We start from the raw sequence: 13,940 nt of genomic DNA, 5'->3' as shown, positions 1-13,940 counted from the left end.
TGGAAAGAGGTGACATGATAGGTCCAAGTCAGCATGGATTTGTGAAAGGGAAATCATGCTTGACAAATCTTCTGGAATTTTTTGAGGATGTTTCCAGTAGAGTGGACAAGGGAGAACCAGTTGATGTGGTATATTTGGACTTTCAGAAGGCTTTCGACAAGGTCCCACACAAGAGATTGATGTGCAAAGTTAGAGCACATGGGATTGGGGGTAGTGTGCTGACATGGATTGAGAACTGGTTGTCAGACAGGAAGCAAAGAGTAGGAGTAAATGGGTACTTTTCAGAATGGCAGGCAGTGACTAGTGGGGTACCGCATGGTTCTGTGCTGGGGCCCCAGCTGTTTACACTGTACATTAATGATTTAGATGAGGGGATTAAATGTAGTATCTCCAAATTTGCGGATGACACTAAGTTGGGTGGCAGTGTGAGCTGCGAGGAGAATGCTGTGAGGCTGCAGAGCGACTTGGATAGATTAGGTGAGTGGGCAAATGCATGGCAGATGAAGTATAATATGGATAAATGTGAGGTTATCCACTTTGGTGGTAAAAACAGAGAGACAGACTATTATCTGAATGGTGACAGATTAGGAAAAGGGGCGGTGCAAAGAGACCTGGGTGTCGTGGTACATCAGTCATTGAAGGTTGGCATGCAGGTGCAGCAGGCGGTTAAGAAAGCAAATGGCATGTTGGCCTTCATAGCAAGGGGATTTGAGTACAGGGGCAGGGAGGTGTTGCTACAGTTGTACAGGGCATTGGTGAGGCCACACCTGGAGTATTGTGTACAGTTTTGGTCTCCTAACCTGAGGAAGGACATTCTTGCTATTGAGGGAGTGCAGCGAAGGTTCACCAGACTGATTCCCGGGATGGCGGGACTGACCTATCAAGAAAGACTGGATCAACTGGGCTTGTATTCACTGGAGTTCAGAAGAATGAGAGGGGACCTCATAGAAACGTTTAAAATTCTGACGGGGTTAGACAGGTTAGATGCAGGAAGAATGTTCCCAATGTTGGGGAAGTCCAGAACCAGAGGTCACAGTCTAAGGATAAGGGGTAAGCCATTTAGGACCGAGATGCGGAGGAACTTCTTCACCCAGAGAGTGGTGAACCTGTGGAATTCTCTACCACAGAAAGTTGTTGAGGCCAATTCACTAAATATATTCAAAAAGGAGTTAGATGAGGTCCTTACTACTAGGGGGATCAAGGGGTATGGCGAGAAAGCAGGAATGGGGTACTGAAGTTGCATGTTCAGCCATGAACTCATTGAATGGCGGTGCAGGCTAGAAGGGCCGAATGGCCTACTCCTGCACCTATTTTCTATGTTTCTATGTTTATAATTTTGCTGCAATGTGGCCCTATTTGATTTTTGCCTTAGGTTTCTCTTCCCTCCACTTTTACTTTTCTTCTTTCTATCTTTTGCTTCTGCCCCCAATTTACTTCCCTCTGTCTCCCTGCATAAGTTCCCATCCCCCTGCCATATTCGTTTAACGCCTCCCCACCAGCACTAACAAACACTCCCCTAGGACATTGGCTGCTGTCCTGCCCAGGTGCAGAACGTCCGGTTTGTACTGGTCCCACCTCCCCAGAACCGGTTCCAATGTCCCAAGAATTTGAATCCCACCCTCCTGCACCACTCCTCAAGCCACGTATTCATCTTAGCTACCCTGCCATTCTTACCCTGACTAGCACGTGGCACTGGTAGCAATCCTGAGATTACTACCTTTCAGGTCCTACTTTTTAATTTAACTCATAGCTCCCTAAACTCAGCTTGTAGGCCCTCATCCCGTTTTTTACCTATATCGTTGGTATCTATATGTATCACGACAGCTGGCTGTTCATCCTCCCCTTTCATAATGTGCTGCAGCCGCTCCGAGACATCCTTGTCCCTTGCACCAGGGAGGCAACATACCATCCTGGAGTCTCGTTTGCAGCCTCAAAAACGCCTATTTATTCCCCTTACAATAGAATCCCCTATCACTACAGCTCACCCACTCTTTTTCCTGCCCTCCTCTGCTGCAGAGCCACCCTTGGAGCCATGGCTGCTGATGCCTTCCCCTGATGAGTCATCTTTCCCAACAATATCCAAGGTGGTGTATCTGTTTTGGAGGGAGATGCCCGCAGGGGGCCTTCCACTGTTCTTCCTGATGGTTACCCATTCCCAATCTACCTGAGTAACCTTTACCTGCGGTGTGACCAACTCACTAAATGTGCTATTCACGACATCCTCAGCATCGCGGATGCTCCAGAGTGAATCCATGCACAGCTCCAGTGCCGCAATGCGGTCTGTCAGGAGCTCGAGATGTTGTCGTCAGGGACACTGGAAGCGTCCCTGGCTTCCCACATAGCACAGGAGGAGCATGTCACGGGTCTGGGCTCTCCTGCCATGACTTAAATCTTAAATTACTTAATTTGGCAACAATGCCAAAGGTTTCTTACTTCTAAGAACAAGAACAAAGATAAAGAAAAAGAGAACTACTCACCACTCAACCAGCCAATCACTTACCCTCTTGGCTGTGACATCACCCTTCGATTACTTTTTACTTCTTTCTTATTTCTGACCCTGTTGCAACTCGCTGCTCCAATGCCTGCCGCTGCTCCCGACTGCTGCTGATCCCTGGACTCCTGTTGGGCCTTTATAGGCTTCTCCTCGCTCCACCTCCAGGCACTGCTCCAACGCCTGCCACTGCTCCCAACTAATCAGTTAAGAGGCCACAGGATGAACTTGCTGGAATTGTATGTACCAATGAAATCACTGTAATTGTATTGACCAATATAATCGTAGTAGGTAAGTGAGGACTTGTGACACGTTAAGGGAAACAACAAATGGAATACTTCCGCGCGTAGCTTCATGATTTTGTATGTACAGTATTTTGACTGTATTTTGAATGTATAAAAAAAGCAGGCTGGAGATTGTTCAGAGAGAGCGGTGAGGGTTGTAACCAGTGCAGGACTGGTGCATGCCATCTCTCCCTTGATCGATCGAGTGGAAATAAACAATTCTTTTCTCCATATACAGACTTGTGTCGAGTGTTATATTTAAATACTCCACGACAATATGTAACAGTGCCTGTATGACTGTGTGTGTGTGTGTGTGTGTGTGTGTATGTCTGTGTGTATATGTGTGTGTGTTTGTATGTGTGTGTGTATGTGTATCTGTGTGTGTGTGTGTATGTGTGTGTGTGTGTCTATGAGTGTGTGTTTCAATGTGAATGTATGTGTGAGAGAAATGATCGAGTGTTTTAGCCCAGAGTGTACTGATTAAACATCTTTGTAGCTTTTGTTTCATCTAAAAACTTCAGGAAGCATATTAAGCTGAGAGAGAGAAACAAATTACTTTTCCTTGTCTTCATACATAAAACAATGAGTTGGATTTTGGAGCAAGCAGAAAGACTCTAGTTATCTCACCTCTATTTTGTTGACATTTGGAAATGTGAACATTGCTGAGACGTGTGAGACTGATAAATGTCGGGACCACCAGTTCATTGCTTCACCTCGTCTTGTATCAATAGCCTTGTTTAGGGTAAAAAAAGAAAGCCTTGCATTTATATAGCACCTTTCATGATCTTAGGACGTTCCGAAGCACTTTACAGCAAATTATGTACTTTAGAAGTGTAGTCACTGTTGTAATGTAGGCAGTCAAGTTGCACGCAGCAAGCTCCCACAAACAGTGATAAAATAATAATCTGACAATCTGCTTTGGTGATGTTGGTGATGGATAAATGTTGGTCAAGTCACTGGGAAAACTCCCTGCTTTTTTTAAAATGTTTCCCTGGGATCTTTTACATGATTTGCAAAATGCTCTGGGTATAATCCGAACATCTAATACCCGCTTTCATGCTGAAAGATATATTTTTTTGCTCCATGGAAAGAATTTAGGGAAAAAGGAGTTATATTTATGGATTATATTCCAAAGCAAAGTATATTCACACCTGTTCAAAATAAAAAGTGCTGAGATGAAACGTGGTTAAAATTCTAAAGAGCTAGGCTTTGAAGTTGTTACCTCCAAGACTATGAATCAGTAAATGCCTCACACACATTGTCCCTGGTCTTCAGCAGTGATTGTCTGACATAAGCCCTTCTCTCTGCTGGGAACATGGAAATTAAAAAAACAAAGGCCAAGACACGAGAAATCAGTCAGGTTTTCTAGGCTCAAAAAAGTAGGAGGGTAATTAGGAGTTATTTTTTATGTCAAGCAAAATGATTCACTGATGTGAGAAAGCATAACATGTTCATTATTTTATATTATTCAACAAAGACATGTTGTACTGGTTGATCTAAAGGAGACCAATAACTGAAACGGGAGGTCAAGGAGGCATCGCTGAGGCGGAGCAGCAGAATCGGGAGGCCTGCAAAAGGCCCATCAGTCGGGAGGCACCAACGGGAGGTCGAGGAGGCATCGGAGAGGTGGAGCAGCAGAGTCGGGAGGCCTACAAAAGGCGCATCAGTCGGGAGGCACCAGCAGGAGGTCAAGAGGCCAGCTGGTGCAGCTGCAGCAGGGAGGCAAAAAACAAGTAGAAAGAAATCGAAAGGTGACGTCACAGCCAAGGGGGTAAGTGATTGGCTGGTGATTGGTAAGTAGTTTTTCTTTTTCATTTCTTTATCAGTAAGTAACCTTTAGCATTGTTGTTGCCAAATTAAGTTAATCTAAGGGTTAAGACATGGCAGGAGACTCGGCCACGTGTTATGCTCCTCCTGTGCTATGTGGGAAGTCAGAGACGTTTCCAGTGTCCCGGACGACTACGTGTGCGGGAAGTGTATCTGCCTCCAGCTCTTAACGGACCGCATTGCGGCACTGGAGCTGCAGGTGGATTCACTCTGGAGCATCCATGATGCTGAGAATGACGTGAATAGCACGTTTAGTGAGTTGGTCTTACCGCAGGTTAAAGGTACACAGCCAGATAGGCGATGGGTGACCAACAGGAAGAGCAGTGCAAGGAAGGTAGTGCAGGGGTCCCCTACGGTCATCCCCCTGCAAAACAGATACACCGCTTTGAGTACTATTGAGGGGGATGACTCATCAGGGGAGAGCAGCAGCAGCCAAGTTCATGGCACCATGGGTGTCTCTGCTGCACAGGAGGGCAGGAAAAAGAGTAAGGGAGCTATAGTGGTAGGGGATTCGATTGTAAGGGGAATATATAGGCGTTTCTACGGCCGCAACCGAGACTCCAGGATGGTATGTTGCCTCCCTGGTGCAAGGGTCAAGGATGTCTTGGAGCGGGTGCAGGACATTCTGAAAAGGAAGGGTGAACATCTAGTTGTCATGGCGCATATAGGTACCAACGATATCGGTAGAAAACAGGATGAGGTCCTACGAGACGAATTTAGGGAGCTAGGAGCTAAATTAAAAAGCAGGACCTCAAAAGTAGTAATCTCAGGATTGCTACCAGTGCCACGTGCTAGCCAGAGTAGGAATCGCAGGATAGATCAGATGAATACGTGGTTTGAGGAGTGGTGCAGAAGGGAGTAATTCAAATTTCTGGGACAATGGAACCGGTTCTGGGGGAGGTGGACCAGTACAAACCGGACGGTCTGCACCTGGGCAGGACAGGGAACCAATGCAGGGAGACAGAGGGAAATAAAATGGAGGCAGAAGCAAAAGATAGAAAGGAGAATAGTAAAAGTGGAGGGAAGAGAAACCTAAGGCAAAAAACAAAAAGGGCCACATTACAGCAAAATTCTAAAGGGGCAAAGTCTGTTAAAAAGACAAGCCTGAGGGCTCTGTACCTCAATGCGAGGAGTATTCGGAATAAGGTGGACGAATTAACTGCACAGATAGTAGTTAACAGATATGATGTAATTGGCATCACGGAGACATGGCTCCAGGGTGGCCAAGGCTGGAACTCAACATCCAGGGGTATTCAACATTCAGGAAGGATAGACAGAGAGGAAAAGGAGACGGGGTGGCATTGCTCCTTAAAGAGGAAAGTAATGCAATAGTAAGAAGGGACATTAGCCTGGATGATGTGGAATCGGTATGGGTGAGCTGCGGAATACCAAAGGGCAGAAAACGCTAGTGGGAGTTGTGTACAGACCACCAAACAGTAGTAGTGAGGTTGGGGACAGCATCAAACAAGAAATTAGGGATGCGTGCAATAAAGGTACAGCAGTTATCATGGGCGACTTTAATCTACATATTGATTGGGCTAACCAAAAAGGTAGCAATGCGGTGGAGGAGGATTTCCTGGAGTGTATTAGGGATGGTTTTCCAGACTAATATGTCAAGGAACCAACTAGAGAGCTGGCCATCCTAGACTGGGTGATGTGTAATGAGAAGGGACTAATTAGCAATCTTGTTGTGCGAGGCCCCTTGGGGAAGAGTGACCATAATATGGCAGAATTCTTTATTAAGATGGAGAGTGACACAGTTAATTCGGAAACTAGGGTCCTGAGCTTAAGGAAAGGTAACTTCAACAGTATGAGGCGTGAATTGGCTAGAATAGACTGACAAAGGATACTTAAAGGGTTGATGGTGGATAAGCAATGCAAACATTTTAAGATCATATGGATGAACTTCAGCAATTGTACATCCCTGTCTGGAGTAAAAATAAAACGAGGAAGGTGGCTCAACCGTGGCTAACAAGGGAAATTAAGGATAGTGTTAAATCCAAGGAAGAGGCTTATAAATTGGCTAGAAAAAGCAACAAACCTAAGGACTGTGAGAAATTTACAATTCAACAGAGAAGGGCTAAGGGTTTAATTAAGAGTGGAAAAATAGAGTACTAGAGGAAGCTTGCAGGGAACATAAAAACTGACTGCAAAAGCTTCTATAAATATGTGAAGACAAACGTAGGTCCCTTGCAGTCGGATTCAGGTGAATTTATAATGGGGAGCAAGGAAATGGCAGACCAATTGAACAAATACTTTGGTTCTGTCTTCACGAAGGAAGACACAAATAACCTTCCGAATGTACTAGGGGACAGTGGGTCTAGTGAGAAGGTGGAACTGAAGGATACCCTTATTAGGCGGGAAATTGTGTTGGGGAAATTGATGGGATTGAAGGCCAATAAATCCCCAGGGCCTGATAGTCTGCATCCCGGAGTACTTAAGGACGTGGCACTAGAAATATTTGATGCATTGGTGATCATTTTCCAACAGTCTATCAACCCCATGGACTGGAGGGTAGCTAATGTAACACCACTTTTTAAAAAAGGAGAGAGAGAGAAAACGGGTGATTATATACCAGTTAGCCTGACATCAGTAGTGGGGAAAATGTTGGAATCAATCATTAAGGATGAAATAGCAGCGCATTTGGAAAGCAGTGACAGGATCGGTCCAAGTCAGCATGGATTTATGAAAGGAAAATCATGCTTGACGAATCTTCTGGAATTTTTTGAGGATGTAACTAGTAGAGTGGACAAGGGAGAACCAGTGGATGTGGTGTATTTGGACTTTCAAAAGGCTTTTGACAAAGTCCCACACAAGAGATTGGTGTGCAAAATCAAAGCACATGGTATTGGGGGTAATGTACTGACGTGGATAGAGAACTGGTTGGCAGACATGAAGCAGAGAGTCGGGATAAACGGGTCCTTTTCAGAATGGCAGGCAGTGACTAGTGGCGTGCCGCAGGGCTCAGTGCTGGGACCCCAGTTCTTTACAATATACATTAACGATTTAGATGAAGGAATTGAGTGTAATATCTCCAAGTTTGCAGATTACACTAAACTGGGTGATGGTGTGAGCTGTGAGGAGGACGCTAAGAGGCTGCAGGGTGGCTTGGACAGGTTAGGTGAGTGGACAAATGCATGGCAGATGCAGTATAATGTGGATAAATGTGAGGTTATCCAATTTGGGGGAAAAAACACGAAGGCAGAATATTATCTGAATGGTGGCAGGTTAGGAAAAAGGGAGGTGCAAAGAGACCTGGTGTCATGGTTCATCTGTCATTGAAAGTTGGCATGCAGGTACAGCAGGCGGTGAAGAAGGCAAATGGTATGTTGGCCTTCATAGCTAGGGGATTTGAGTATAGGAGCAGGGAGGTCTTACTGCAGTTGTACAGGGCCTTGGTGAGGCCTCACCTGGAATATTGTGTTCAGTTTTGGTCTCCTAATCTGAGGAAGGACGTTCTTACAATTGAGGGAATGCAGCGAATGTTCAGCAGACTGATTCCCAGGATGGCTGGACTGACATATGAGGAGTGACTGGATCGACTGGGCCTGTATTCACTGGAGTTTAGAAGAATGAGAGAGGATCTCATAGAAATATATAAAATTCTGACGGGACTGGACAGGTTAGATGCAGAAAGACTGTTTCCGATGTTGGGGAAGTCCAGAACCAGGTGACACAATCTTAGGATAAGGGGGAGGCCATTTAGGTCTGAGATGAGGAGAAACTTCTTCACTCAGAGAGTTGTTAACCTGTGGAATTCCCTGCCGCAGAGAGTTGTTGATTCCAGTTCATTGGATATATTCAACAGGGAGTTAGATATGGCACTTACGGCTAAGGGGATCAAGGGGTATGGAGAGAAAGCAGGAAAGGGGTACTGAGGGAATGATCAGCCATGATCTTATTAAATGGTGGTGCATGCTCGAAGAGCCGAATGGCCTACTCCTGCACCTATTTTCTATGTTTCTATGTTTCTATGTTGATTATTGATTTGTATCTGGGCTCAATGTACAAAGGCTGTGAAATTCAGTATCTTAGCACCAGCTAATAAGGTCGGTTTTGGAGAAAAAATGGTGGCCGCCTCAATTCCACCCACTTCCGGCGGGTTCCACGGCCACCGCCATTTTGGACAGGTTGGCAGTGCAGCCGTTGCCTGCACTCACTAGAAAACTGGCAATGAGACAGATCATAATGTCAATCAGTGTGCAATGCTGATTTGATGCACGATCTGCCATTTTTGACGTCGCTGCTCCATGCAACGCCCTCTCCAAATCATAAACATGTGTTCAGCAGCAGGAAGGACACCCCACCAGCGCTACTTAAAGGGATCAGCATCAATTTGCACAAGACTTGCTTACTGATTTCTCATTTCTGGCTCTGTGTAAGTTTGTGCAATTGTTTAGTGCTTTCTACAGTTATTTACAGTTGGTGAGGTGACAGGGAGTGTTGCTGTAAGTGGAGAAGGCTTTGCTTCCGAAATCAAGGATTCTGCTCAGACCACATGCTCACAGTCATGGAACTCTAATTGCAGTCCCTCACACGCTCGAGTATGATAGGGAGGTGGAGCAGAGGCAGCAAAGTAGAGAACAAGCTGTTCATAGAGGGAGGAGGAGGAGGGGCAGGAGGGCTCTCAGTAGGAGGCCTTACCCACCTAGGCTCTTCCGAGAGCACTTCTCCTACGTGGACAAGCCAGGAGCAGTGTATTTGGAGGCTCCATGTCACCAAGAAGGTGATCACAGAACGCTGCCACCTCTTGGAACCAGACCTGAGGCCTCAGAGCAGGACAACAACGGTGTTGCCAGAGGCCCTCAAGATCACCGTGACCCTCAGTTATTTTTACCACCAGATCCTTCCAGTCAGGAGCAAGAGACTTAGCTAACATCTCCCAGTTCATCGCTGCATCTGGGATGTCATAGAGGCTCTGTATTCCAGGAGAACAGATTTCATTGTCTTCGCTTTGAACAGAGAGAAGCAGGAGGAGCACACACGTGTGGCTCTGCCAAGATAACGGGCTTCCCCAGAGTGCAGGGCGCCATCGTCTGCACACATACAACTTTGGGCTTTGCGGGTGCCACATACCAATCCTGAGATGTACCACAACCACAAAGGCTACCACTCATTTAACGTGCAGTTATTGTACACCATGATGGTGAATGCCCAGTATCCTAGAAGCGGCCACGATGCCTTCATCTTGCGCTAGTTCAGTGTTTCAGCAATCTTCCAGCTACAATGTCAAACCCGGGGATGGCTGCTCGGAGACTAGGGCTATCCGCTCTGCACCTGGCTGATGACTCTCCTCTGCAGCTCCACCACTCGTGGTCAGCACTCCTAATGAGAGTCATGCTGCCACAAGGAACCTCATCGAGCAGACAATCACAGTTCTGTATCAACGGTTCCACTGCCTGACCACTCAGGAGGAACTCTCCAGTACACACCAGAAAGGGTGTCCCATTCTGTGGTGGCCTGTTTCTTGCTTTACAACTTGCTACCACAGTTTCCATGACCACCTCTGGAGGAGAAGGAGGGACAGCAGGAGGAGGGAGAGGAGGAGGAGGAGGAAGGAAGGAGGAAGGGAGGGGATAGATAGCAAATCCCCAGGAAGGGCTGTCCAGTAGCATCTCATCAGAACCTGCTTCCCCTGAATGAAACCCAAAACCTCACCACTTCCCCACTTTACCATCCCTCTGTCATGAAACATCACAGTGTCCTCTTGGGTACAAAGCTGAAATGAAAGCCAACACAAAACAACAATTCAACCATAATTTATAATTGAATCAATGCAAAACTACACAACAATGTCAACTAATCACCCTTGTGCATTCCCTTAGTGTCTGTCTTTCGTATTCCTTTGCCTTGCCGAGTGCTCTTATGCAGTGCTACCACAGTGGCTGCAGCATGGCTGGTGGGAGGCTGCTGCGTTCAGGGCTGGATTTTACCAACCTCGGAATGTCTGGAGTGGGCGACGTGCTTGGCCAGTCCCAAACCCACAGCTGTGTTGATCCGGGCCTCCGACATGATTTTACCTTGATTGGGCTTGTTAAGACCACCCTGTGATCACAAAAGGAAGCAGATCTGTTGACGTCATCTGATGACGCGTCATCAGCCAGTTTCCTAAAAAGGGATCATGCCCACATACATTTTGACAGTTGTGATGTCAGTGTTCTGCAGCATTGAGGTGCTGCAAATGCTGACAGCTACACCCTGGCTCTCCCATGACTCCCACCAGATGAATATGGAAGGAATCACAACATGCAGGGAAGTTCTTTTCCCTTCCAATGAGTGGAAGAAACTTCCCCAGGACATCAACATAGCCTGGTTGCACATTGCACAAGAGGGCACAAGCAGGGATGTCGTCAGGAGGACCTGGCTGCAGTGCCGCAAACCTTTCAATGACCTCAGTGGATCACGAAACAATACTGCAAAGCCACACTCAACCTCATCCTGTTATGCCACTCATCACATCCCCATCAGTCTGCCTTCCATACCCTACTCCTCCACATCCTTACTCACACCAACTTATCTTGCACCTCCACCCATCCCTCTCTCGCTATCTACATTATCACATCCATATCGGACTAGCTACCATCACACTAACCCTCATCCTTGTCCAATCATTCTAACTAACAACACACAAGTGTAGGCACTTGGGTGTTTTCACCAATGGTTATGTCAAATTTCTGGTAATGTGTTGTCAAGGATTTGTAAGGGGGTATAGTATTGTAAGGGGATAAAATTCACTGGTTTGATGAAAATGATCAGGAGATCGAAGAACTAATAGATCGCAAGCGCAAAGCATTTCTGAGACTCAAGCAACAACCCAACTCGGCAGCAGCAAAACAACATTACAGACGGCTCAAGGCTCAAGTCCAACAAAAAACACGGGACCTAAAGAACAGGTGGTGGATGGAGAAAGCACAAGAGATACAACAACCGGCCGACAGCCACGATATGCGAGGATTCTTCGCTGCAATCAAGGCCACCTACAGTCCAAACTCCCAAGGCCCCACCCCACTCCTGGCCAAAAACGGGGAAACACTCATCAAGGACATCGAGACTGTCAGGGCCCGATGGAAGGAGCACTTTGAAGATCTCCTCAATCGAGACTCTGCCTTTGACTCGAGTGTTCTCAACTCCATCCCGCAGCATGCGATCCGCCACCAACTCAGCGAAACTCCAATGCTGCACGAGGTAGGCAAAGCCATAAAACAGTTCAAGAATAACAAGGCTACGGGTGCGGATGAAATCCTTGCTGAGGCACTAAAGTATGGCGGAGAGGCACTGTTGGCACGGATACATGGCCTCATCTCTCTCATCTGGAGGGAGGAGAGCATACCGGGAGATCTCAGAGATGCAGTAATTGTGACCATTTTTAAAAAGGGGACAAGTCCGACTGCGGCAACTACAGGGGAATCTCCCAACTATCAGCCACTGGGAAAGTTGTCACTAGAGTTCTCCTCAACCGTCTTCTCCCTGTGGCCGAGGAGCTCCTTCCTGAATCACAATGAGGATTTCGTCCCCTACGGGGCACAACGGACATGATCTTTGCAGCGCGACAATTGCAGGAAAATTGCAGGGAGCAGCGCCAGCCCTTATACATGGCCTTTTTCGATCTTACAAAGGCCTTTGACGCTGTCAACGGTGAAGGTTTATGAAGCGTCCTCCTCCGTTTCAGATGCCTCCAAAAGTTTGTCAACATCCTTCGCCTGCTCCACGATGACATACAGGCCGCGATCCTTACCAATGGATCCATTACAGACCCAATCCACGTCCGGCCCGAGGTCAAACAGAGCTGCGGAATCGCTCCAACCCTCTTCTCAATCTTCCTCGCCTCCATGCTTCACCTCACAATAAACAAGCTCCCCGCTGGAGTGGAACTAAACTACAGAACCAGTGGGAAGCTGTTTAACCTACACCGCCTCCAGGCCGGGTCCAAGATCACCCCAACCTCTGTCGTTGAGCTGCAGTATGCGGACGATGCCTGCATCTGTGCACATTCAGAGGCTGAACTCCAGGATATAGTCAATGTATTCACTGAGGCATATGAAAACATGGGCCTTACGCTTAACATCCGTAAGTCAAAGGTCCTCCACCAGCCTGTCCTCACCGCACAGCACTGCCCTCCAATCATCAACATCCACGGCACGGCCCTGGACAACGTGGACCATTTCCCATATCTCGGGGGCCTCTTATCAACAAAGGCAGACATTGATGCAGAGATTTAACATCGCCTCCAGTACACCAGTGCAGCCTTTGGCTGTCTGAGGAAAAGAGTGTTTGAAGACCCCAGGCCCTCAACTCTACCACCAAGCTCATGATCTACAGGGCTGTAGTAATACCCGCCCTCTTGTGTGGATCTGAGGCATGGACGATGTATAGATGGCACCTCAAGTCGCTGGAGATATACCACCAACGATGTCTCCGCAAGATCCTGCAAATCTCCTGGGAGGACAGGTGCACCAACATCAATGTCCTCGACCAGGCTAACATCCCCAGTATTGAAGCACTGACCACACTCGATCAGCTTCGCTGGGCAGGCCACACAGTACGCATGCCAGATACGAGACTCCCTCAGCAAATGCTTTATGCAGAGCTCCTTCATGGTAAACGAGCCAAAGGAGGACAGCGGAAACGTTATAAGGACACCCTCAAAGCCTCCGTGGTAAAGTGCGACATCACCACTGACTCCTGGGAGACCCTGGCCAAAGACCACCCAAGGTGGAGAAAGTACATCTGGGAGGGCGTTGAGCTCTTCGAGTCTCAATGCAAACAGCATGAAGAGGCCAAGCGCAGGCAGCAGAAGGAGCACGCGGCAAACCAGCCCCACTGACCCCTTCCCTTGACGAATGTCTGTCTCACCTGTAACAGGGTCTGTGGCTCTCGTATCGGACTGTTCAGCCATCAAAGAACTCACTTTGGGAGTGGAAGCAGGTCTTCCTCGATTCCAAGGGACTGCCTATGATGATGATGATGATGCATATAAAGCTCGCTTATAAAACTCACTTACAAATGAGTTTTAAAATGGAGAACATCTAAAAAGCAAAGCTTGCTGGTAAATAAACCATCATAAGTAACCAACAATGCATTGAACCCTAGCACAGACGGATAGAAGATGGAAACTGTTATAAATGCAGACTATAGATATACTCTTTGTGTTGTCACTATATAGTTGCATAAGATGGAGACTTGTTTATCTGATATACTATCAATAAGGTTTGCACTGTGTATATACATGCTGGCATCACGAGAGGATGCAACTGGTGAAGACCAGGGTTTCCTGTCCTGCCCTGGTGGCAGGGGCTATATAAAAGGGGAGCCACCATGCGGCTGCCTCACTCTGGAGT

Source organism: Pristiophorus japonicus, chromosome 5 (genome assembly GCF_044704955.1).
Source record: "Pristiophorus japonicus isolate sPriJap1 chromosome 5, sPriJap1.hap1, whole genome shotgun sequence".
Taxonomy (NCBI): Eukaryota; Metazoa; Chordata; class Chondrichthyes; family Pristiophoridae; genus Pristiophorus; species Pristiophorus japonicus.
Note: the sequence above shows the minus strand (reverse complement) of the source record.